At 34.6% G+C, this 10,374-nt stretch overlaps 1 long non-coding RNA gene across 1 annotated transcript in view; it reads left to right on the top strand.

The window, feature by feature from the left end:
- Positions 1 to 6,803, top strand: part of LOC117116853 — a 13,314-nt gene extending 6,511 nt beyond the window's left edge. The window contains exon 4 of the long non-coding RNA XR_004446830.1: positions 4,727 to 6,803. This is a non-coding gene — a long non-coding RNA (uncharacterized LOC117116853). The remainder of the gene's footprint in view (positions 1 to 4,726) is intronic.
- The last annotated feature ends 3,571 nt before the right edge of the window (positions 6,804 to 10,374 follow it).

Below are 10,374 nucleotides of genomic sequence, written 5' to 3'. Positions count from 1 at the left end.
CCCCAGCCGGGGGGGGGCTGAGGTGGTTGTGAAATCACGGTTTTGAAGTATGTAAAGAACACACTCAAAGACAATGTTTTTAAGCTTTTCTTTTTGGTTGCAAAAAATCCCTGATAAAAAAGACCCTGAGATTTTTTTTTTGGCGCTTCATTTGGACTACCGGTAACGGTGATGTGATAATGAATTTTACTAAAAGTTTTGTTTCTGGCCATCTAGAGGTACTATTTCCTCACATTTTCGCTCCTCAGCTCCAACCATGGTGAGTCTGAGGTAGGTGCCGACTCACAAAATGTCCCCCCCCCCTCAACCTTACAAAACAGATCTGCGCCCTTCTGGGTATGACATTAAGCTGCATCAAGTCGGCACCTGACTCGGAGTATGTCTTGTGACTGCTGAGGAGAGGGGGCATAAATTTGTTTTAGAATGTGATCTGGTTTTTCATGCCCTTTTTTCGTGATTATGACTATTTTAGATAAGATTTTTTTTTTTGAGGAAAAAAAAAAGGAAAATATATTCAAATTTAAGTATGAAAGTGTAATTCCCGGCCATCTAGAGGTGCCCTAATCATAAATGTTCTTACCTCAGCCCCAACCATGGTGGGGCTGAGGTGGGTGGTTCCTCAGTCTGTGAAAATCCCTCCCTGGGACACCTGTCTTTCGAATTCATGGATTCTGTTTATTTATTATAATTATTGCTGGGCCTACTAATATTATTTATGATGTGTCTAATACAATTTTCACTTTATCCTCTCAAAACAGTCCTTAAAACGTTCAGAGTGCGCTACTTCACAAGGGGGGTGTTCGTCCCCCTGGACCCCGCGGGGGTCATACGTATCTCGCATAACGGCTCCCCCCCCCCCCCACTTTCAAAATCCTGGCTACGTCCATGATTGCATATGCACGACTGAAAATGCTCGCATTGTGGAAACCCGCACTTAGAATTCACTCTCTGTGTATGTCTTTTTATTAACCTTGGATTTGTTATCGTTGTTAAGAAGAATTTTTTAAAATTTTTTTTTTTGAAGAATATACTCTTTTTAGCGGCTTCGTTGGCTTTAAATTACCATTTCGGCTGTTCACCAATCAAATATCTTGCTGTTCCCCTCGGTAAAAAGAAAGTTGAATATTCATAGATTTTTCTCATATAAAATATATTCCTATTGGATGAAAAAAATCTCACCGTCAAAACACGAATTTATATATGAATGAACAATCCTGTCTTAGCATTATGCCCGCGAAAATGCGGAGCTTTGGTATAGCCTTCCACCATTGTAAATGAATCTGCGTTGTACCACACTGTTCTTGTATCTACTGTATTGCATAAACGTGGCCAATTTCCTTTAGGTATTTCATTTTCACCTGCTACATACTCATTAAGTAATATGTTGTCAACATTTACTGAATGTTATTATTGGATTTAATGTAAATATAAACGTACACAAGGATCTAAAACACACGGTTGTAGTTTTCTCTACCAGCTGGTAAAAAACAAGAACGTACCATTATTGAACAGGTCTTGGATGGCCGGATTCAGGCTGGCTAGGATAATTTTGCGTCGCAAAATATGAATGATCATTATATCCTAAATTGTAAACTTGTTAAACTAGTACAGTAATACTGTTAATAGTAATATTTCTGACTGAAACGAAGCATAAAAAACAATGGTAGACCTATTAGTTACCCCTCATAAAATGGTCGAGTCTAAGTGATAACCAAGGCTTCTGGAGGTCACTTCGCTGCAGTGAATATGAGCCGATTAAATTTGAGTGTTTCGTTGCTAAAATGTGGCCTAAGAATCCATATGAACTTTCCGAAAGTTTCATTCAGATCCGTTAATCAGTTTTTAAAATATCTGGTCTTGGACTTTTCCTTTGAATGGTCTTCATATCCACACCCAAATCTGGATCGTCACCAAAATTTAATCATTTCTTCATTGGCCTATGATAATTCTGTTTTAGCTCAAATGATAACTTTTTTGATATATTAAGGTCTGGGGCGTTAGAACTTTAAATGACCCTAAAATTCACACCCAAATAATTTCTTCCTTAAACATTATAGAAAGTTTCATTCAGATCATTTTATCCGTTTTTAAAATATCTGGTCTGGGACGTTTTTCTTTGAATGGGCCTAACATCCACACCTACTGTTAAATATCGGTTGGTTGGTGACTTTGAATGAGTAGTATGACACAGTTCCTTTTAGTTCACTGCAAACTTTTATTAACACAAACTGTACGTTGGTTACAATCAGCTAAACTCCAGGTTTCAGATGTTAGAGAACCCTTTTAGAGTGGAGTCAGCTCGGCCCTGTACTTTTCTTCTGTGTTGAATCTAACTACTGACTACTGATCACTCTACTGATTACTGACCATTGCTGATTCAGTGATATGGGGGTGTTTGCCTATTATACTTTAGGTAATGGAGGTGTGTCTGAAGTAAGTCACCCCGTACTTTTAAAGTTTCTAATTGGATCATAGAGAAATTCTTTCTCTATGATTTAGTAACTTGTTTACCAAAAGACTACTAATTAAGATGTATCACAAACTTCAGAGCTTAGGCTCAAAACTGACAATAATAGATTCATAGTGTGAGAAAGGCCAAGTCCAACTGACTAGGGTAAAGTTATACAAAGTCCAGTTATGTTATTAGATTATCTGTATACTCAAGTTGACCATTAAAACTGTCAAACCAATTTAAGGCATTTATCAGGTGAAGGGTATCGATTCCAATGGTTATGCAAGTTAATACCATTGAACCTTAATACTACATTACACTACTCCGGATTGTCACAAAAATGTAATCATTTCTTTATATGATTACAATGGCTCGTGTGCACTATAAAGAACCCAGTACATCCTTCGAGACGAGTAGGGGGATACCCCGGTGTACTGGAACAGACAGACCCTGTGGTGGACGACGAGAGTTGCTGGTACCGGGTTACTGGGTAGCACAGACACGAAGGGACCCTTAGGGGCGAAGAAAGTCATTGATCGAGTTCCTAGTCCACATTTCAAGCGCCATGAGCATCTTACATTAGATGGATTTGTGCGCTATTTAAAACTACACTATTACTATTATTATTACTATGACAAACTATTATAGAAAGCTTCATTTAGATCCATTGATAAGTTTCTGATATATGTAGGTCTGGGGCATCAGAAATTAAAATGACCTTAACATTTGTAATCTCAATTGGATCGTTACCAAAACAATGATATCATCCTTACTTTCTTTAGGATCAGGTGATCCGTTTTGTAGAATATCGGTCTAATGTGTTTGCCTTTAAATCTTGTTAATTGGTCCTCACATCCACACCCCACTCCGGATTGTTACTAAAGTTTACGCGGCACATCTTTGGTATGGTCATGTTTGGACAAAGTTTGGAAAAGATCTAAGCATGGAAAGTGACTAAAGTGCGGGGCAGAAAAACCATGTGCAAAAAAATATTTAAAAAAAAACTATATTCAAGAAGAAAAAAAATCAGAACCAAAACAATGGCTTTTTCTGCTACTGCAAGGAAAAACCAATAATAATAAATGATTGTAAACCTTGTGGCTGATGTCAAGGAATCAATTCTTTCTTTTAGAGGTAAAAATACTGCCTCTACGCGGTGGGTGGTCAGCATAGAACCAATCGAAAAGTTAAAAATGACGGTGACTTTTTTCAAGCAATACAATTGAAACAAATAATAAAGCAATCAAAAAAGAATTGCCTTTTATATACCGAAGGGAACACAAAAATCCGGCAAGTATTAGCTGAGATACGACGGTAGAAAGACGATAAATGACCCAAAAACAGCTAATGTCGGTGCGAAATACAGCGTGAAACACTAATCCGCTAAGCTACTCTCGAACCAAGTTGCATGGAAGAAATTGTTATATGTAGGGGACGATCGAGTTGAGGGTGTAAATGTGATACCACTTCAGGTAGGGCAGAATGTAAGTACTATTTGAATCAAGGACTTATATGTGTACCAGGATAGGATGCTCGCTGATCTTCCACTGCACTGCTGACTGACTGGGGTCGTTGGTGTGTTTAGGCAAGTTCTGCACATGCTCAGAATTATTGAGAAAAGCATGATAGGATAAATAACATCTCTAGGTACTAGGTAAGTACTAAATATATGAGTAATATATTAAAGGATTGGATAATTAGTTTTTCTTAATTTTATTTGATTCATGCTCCTTTTTTGTATACTTTATACACACCGTACACGGTTTGTTGACGTGCAAGCTCACAGGACATCATCCATAAAGTCTTGATTATGTATACTCCTCTATTCGCATTATTGATGAACCAAATCCAACAAACTCAAAGAGCTTTAAGTATCTGTGAATTCTCCTATTCCCGATATAACAAACATGACACTATAACAAATCCTCTGAAACAGTTTCCCGGTAAAAGCGGACAGGAGGGATGTGGGCGTTGACAAAGACTTCATAAACCATTGACATTATCCAGGATCAAATCAACCCTGATGTTTTCTGAACCTTTAAGGAATTAGATCTTGTCTTTTTTGAATTCGTACCTGATAATATGCAACTACTAGTTTGGGCCTATCATACTATAAAATGGTCATGGTGGTTTCTAAATGTCTGACTAACAAATGATGAGACTAAATGCCTGATTAACTACCGACGATCTACCTACCTAACAGAGTGATTGACTGACTGGTTGGGTAATAAACTAACTAACTAACAATTAAACCATTTTATTTTTATACGGTAGGTTGTTACAGTGAAAATCATACCTTCAACTTCATTGAGATTCCGAATGACACATGCTTAATGGTTATAAATGCGAGTTTGGATTTTAATGATTATGATACAGTGGAATTTGGGTTCATGTCGAACGTTTCCATCGCTAACCAGCCATGTTATTTTCAACAGCAAGACAACATTATAAATGGATTGAAATTCTCGAGAATATGTAATATCTACAACGTCACAAAGGTTAATGGAGCAGCATCTGTTTACACAATGTCGATAAGACTTCACAGGAATAAAGTCGTCAGGATCAAGACCAGATTGCAAAATTCTGTTTATCGAACAGTGCTAAGCCTCTGGCCAAAGTATTTTCTGTATGAGAATAATCTCCAAATTTCATGGTGCCATTTAAAAGGTAAAGACAACAAATTATCGAATAAAAAAAGGCCACTGCAAAAAGCCTTAATCGAAGTAAGTGCACATTTCTAACAATCAACAGTAGGCCTATTCAGAATATTATGATTCAGTTTTCCTAGCGTGGCAATTATAATAAAAAGTAAACGATGAATTTGCTGAATATCTTGAGCTAAATAACTATTAAAAGGTACTGGCTATACGCACAGCGGTAGCACACCTTTAGTATCACGTGCTAATCCACGTAATTTTAAAGCTCGCTTTTTAAAAGCAATCAACAATTTTGCGGTCCTTTTATCGTGATTTTTTGCACAGAGTGGATGTGATGTTTGGCGACCTTTGATTAAAAGACTTTTACTATTGTCTTCTAGGCATAACAAAGTTTTCTATACATCGAAATAACGGGACACAGACAACGGGATCTTCAGTCCTAAGGCCAAATAAAAAACTATATAGGCCTACTTGTTTAGCGTCACTGCCCGACCGTGATTTTTGGCCCGACTCTGATATTTTGAAACTTTTTTATAAGCCCCCAAAACGTCTAAATAGGCCCGGAACTTCCGAAAAAAATGACCAAAAACGATCGTTTTTCGTATATTTTTTTTCTTGCAATAAAGAGCGCCACCAACGTTAACTTGTTATCGTACAAATAGTGGGGCCAGGGGGTCGATTCACGAGTGTGAACAGATGTTTTAAAATAGGCAAAAATGCCGTTTTTTGCTACATCTAATCGTAAAGAAAGGTCTACAGAAACCAATAAGAGATAGAATTCCTAGTATTAAGCAAAATGTATCGCTGTCTTGCCTGGCCTCGCTCGGCTTGTTAGCTGTAGGCAGGAGACCAACTACTAGGCCTACTACTATGGTAGTCCTAATAGTAGTACAGTACTGAGTAGTGGTAGTAGTAGTAGCAGTAGGTACTATTAGTAGTACTACTACTACTTCTTTCTACTACAGCCTAGGCCTAGACACTGTGAAATACACCGGTACTTGGTGTTGTACAGTTTCGGCGGCGACGAACAAGTTCGATCGCGGTGAACACATTTTGTATTAAGTTATGTTTTCATTCAAATAATTGAATGACTATTAAATATCATAATAGTAATACTGATAATTATATTAAATATGATAAATATGCGTAGGCCTATCATAATAATAAAGTTCTTAACCGTTCTGAATCAACAGAACAAGTCGCTGTCATTGACTACCACAGTAAGCTTCAACAGTGCAAAACAAAAGAAGGACCCTAGAGGGAAAAAATATGTTAGCGACTTTATATTTCACTTTCACGTTCCTTGTTTTTGTTTTCTATTTTAGTATTAGTTAACCGTCTAATTACTTACTGATCTTCTCTTTTACATTCATTCTATGCTTCCTTAACTTTCCGTGATTCCTATTTACCTACCTTTTCTTTCTTTAGTCTCCCTTTTCCTTTTAATTACCTTTTCTTTCCTTTCCCCTTTCTTTCTAATGCCTCCTTATGCATTGTTTAGCTTAAATTACCTTTGTAATATTTCCTTATCTTTCTTCCTTTTCTTTGTTTCCTATGTAACCTTGATTTTTCTTGTATTTACTTTATTTCCTGTTCTTTCCTTTTCATTTCTTATGCTTTTTCATACATATCTCATTTTATTTTATCTTATCGTTTCTTTCATATCCTGATTCTTTCTTTCTTGTCCTTTTCTTTCTTTTTACCATTTCTTAGGTTGCTTTGGATAAACTTTCTTTTTCTTTCTTATAATTCGTTCTTTTCATTCCTTTTTCTTTTTTATATTTACTTTTCTTTTCCTTCATTTTCTTTTTTTTGGTTTTAGTTCTTTTTTACTTTTCTTTCATTCTATTTTTTCCTTTATCCTTCCTTCCATTTAATTAATTCCTTTCTTATAATTCCTTCTTCTCATTCTTCCCATTTCTTTCTTATACCTTTTCATAGGTGTCCTTGAGTATCCTTTCATTTTCTTATGATTCGTTCTTTTCATTCCTTTTTTCCCCTTATATTTATTTTTCTTTAGTTTTCTTTCTTCTCGTTTTAGTTCTTTCTTTTCTTTTCTTTCATTCTTTCTTTCTATTTTTTCTTTTACCCTATCATAGGGGTCCTTGAATATCCTTTCCTTTTCTTTCTTATGTTTCGTTCTTTTCTTTCCTTTTTCTTTCTTATTTCTGTTCTTATCATTTCTTTCTTTATCTTTCTTTCATATAATTATTCCCTTTCTTTTCCTTAGGACAATTCATATGTTTATTTGCCTTTCCTTTCCTTTCTTAAGTTCCTTTCTATTCTTTCCTTTCTTTACTATATTATTTTACTTTTCCTTAACTTGTCCTTTGCTTTTCTTTGCCTCTTTCTTTTCCTTTTTTTTTCTCTTTTCCGCTTTCCTTACCTTTTTCCTTTCTTTCCAGTCATTTCATTTCAATTCCTTTTACTTATCTTTTGGCTTTCTAAGCAGTCAGTCCAAATGTCATGCAGTGAGGGATAAAAAGAAAAGAAAAGAAAATCAATAGACAACATATCTTGTAAACAGTCAGCCAGAGGCTAACAACATCCATTGAAGCTATCTTTGATGAACTGGCTTCTTGACACGCCAGAAAACTTAACGGCTTTATCAAGAATAGAGGGTGTTAACCTACCTTTTCTTTTTTTCTTAGAAACATGAAATGCCAACATTTTACAAGGGTGATTGTTTTCACGCCTGATAATGTGTGAGCACCACTTTATTTGTTGAGCCTGATAGAAGTCATTTATTGATGAAGTTTTGGTTATCGAGTGTAGCTCATCAGGGGCGGATTTAGAGGGGGCTAAACAGGCCTTAACCCCCCCCCACTAAAATTTCATAGCCATTTCTTTTTAACTGCTTTTTGAAGGTCCGAATTAAAATATTGTTTAATGTTTTCTTCACACACATCATATTTATTTTACAGTAGTTGTTTTTCAGTGATAAAATAAAAATGAAATACCTTTTTTAACCGATCAGCGGACAAAAAACGTAGCTAAGAAAGCTTCTTTTGCCTTGCCTTCATGCTCAAATCTCGAAGCAAAGGCCGTTGTGTAGCGGTCTTAACGTTTGTATAATACACTAAACTTTTCGTGTCCCGCGGGTTTGTTCTTGTCTAGTCTTTCCATGATTGCTTGCGGTCAGAGGTATTTGAATGTTTGTAAATAAACTATTAAATAATAAACTAAAATTTTCGTGTCGAGCGAGTCGTTCTTGTCTAGTCTTGTCTTGATTGCTTGTGGTCAGAGGCAGGTATTTAAACGTTTGTATGATACACTAAACATTTCGTGTCGAGAGTTGTGTTCCAGTTCAGTTTTTTCTTGATTGCTTGTCGTCGGATACTTCTACTACATTTAAAACATATTTTAAGGGGAATTCTTTTGTCGTCTCAGGTTCTCATTGTCAAATTTTACCTTTAGGGACAGTATTTTTATTGTGGAACTGTATTCACCCTCTTCATTGTCTTATGTTCCCCATGGCAACCCTTTCACCAGGATTTTTAAAGAATGGTGAAACTTCAGAAAATGTCCTCAAAATTTTAAGGGTGGTGCACAAAATTCTAAAGGGTGGATACAAACAATTGCTATTTTAATACATAGCAAGTGACACGCTAGTCTGTTTATTGACTTTGCATTTGCATTAATATTTTTTTGAAGCGTGGTTCCAATATTTTAAGCATGGCGTATAATTTGCCTTTTTAATATTTTTATTTAAATTATGTTGTTTCTGTGAGTATCCTACATGAAAAGATATTTTTATCTGCCATTAAAGATCCTAGTTAATCGTTTTTCATATTATTAATTTATTTACATATATTCTTTTTATAATAATGATTTACTATAAATATTGTTTAACATTTACGGAAATAAATGTTGTTTAATGAATGAATAATTATTCAAATCCATTTATACTTGACAACAACAACTAGGCATCAGTTATTATTTTTAATGGTGTTTACCACATATTTCTTCTTCAATTATATACAGATACTAAATAAAAGCTCCATTGTACTAGTATATTTATTCAGTTTGTTTTCAACGTAGTACTATCAGATTGTTTTGAAAGCTTAATGCAGTCACTATAACAATATTCGAATTTCACAAATTTCGACTTCTGGAGGAATTCAAAATCAAAGTGTTGGAGCCCATTATTATTTCTTTATATAAGTATATATATATATATATATATATATATTATGTAAAAAATTTAAATCCAATTCGGCTTTGTTCAAACGAAGAATAATCTTTTCATATTTTCTTAATAAAGAAACTGGTAATCTTCTTGAACTGAAATCCTTGATAATAGAACCAAATGGACGTAAGTTGACAAAAAATACAACGCATTTTAAAAATAACACAAAAGATTTAATAGAAGACATGTTTCGGGTTACCTTCAACCCATCATCAGTTAACAAAAAACACAACAGAAATGAACCAAATACTTTTCATGTAGACTATATGTTATTATATGTAATTATTATGCTGAATGTTAAATAGATAGATTGATTTGTTTGACAATAAGTTTGACCAACTATAGTAACTCTGAAATCTGGCCTAAATGTAGCTAATTTTTATTCTGAATATATAATTGAATACCGTGATTTGTTTAACCAAAGGTTAGTGAAGCAATAGTAAGTCTGTAATATGGACCAAGTGTAGCTAATTATTATGTAGAATATATAATCAGGTACATTGATTTGTTTGACAAAAGGTTGTGAAGCTATAGTTAAATGCAAGGTAACAAGTGCTTGCATAATAACTATTGCTTACGTGTATATTTAAATAAGCTTTAAGTTAACATGCTTAATTTGCAAATTAAGATCAGGATTGTTCCATTTTATGTAAAGGGATTCTTTGATTTTCAATTTGATTTCATTGTTATCAATATCCAGTATAGAGAAACATTTCTTATCAGAAAACCTTTAAATTTCTGTTTGCGTTAAGGTGTTTAAGTACGTGTGAATTTTTATTCTTTCCAAGATGTTCACCAATCCTCGTAATTAATCTACGGCCTGTATAGCCTATATAACTGGAATTACATCCAGCACATTTAAATTTATATACTACTGAGGATCGGGATTCATTGGGGATAGTGTCTTTAGTACTAAAGAACTGACTGATTTTAGTGGTACTAAATATCACATGTACTTTACAATTACCAGTTTCTTTATTAAGAAAATATGAAAAGATTACTCTTCGTTTAAACAAAGCCGAATTGGATTTTAATTTTTTACATAATTGCAAGGCATTCGGAGTTTTTCCTAAAAA

The sequence above is a fragment of the Anneissia japonica genome, unplaced genomic scaffold (assembly GCF_011630105.1).
Source record: "Anneissia japonica isolate Jap-2015-1 unplaced genomic scaffold, ASM1163010v1 scaffold1302_len1884557_cov193, whole genome shotgun sequence".
Taxonomy (NCBI): domain Eukaryota; kingdom Metazoa; phylum Echinodermata; class Crinoidea; order Comatulida; family Comatulidae; genus Anneissia; species Anneissia japonica.
Note: the sequence above shows the minus strand (reverse complement) of the source record. Positions and strands in the feature narration are given on the sequence as shown.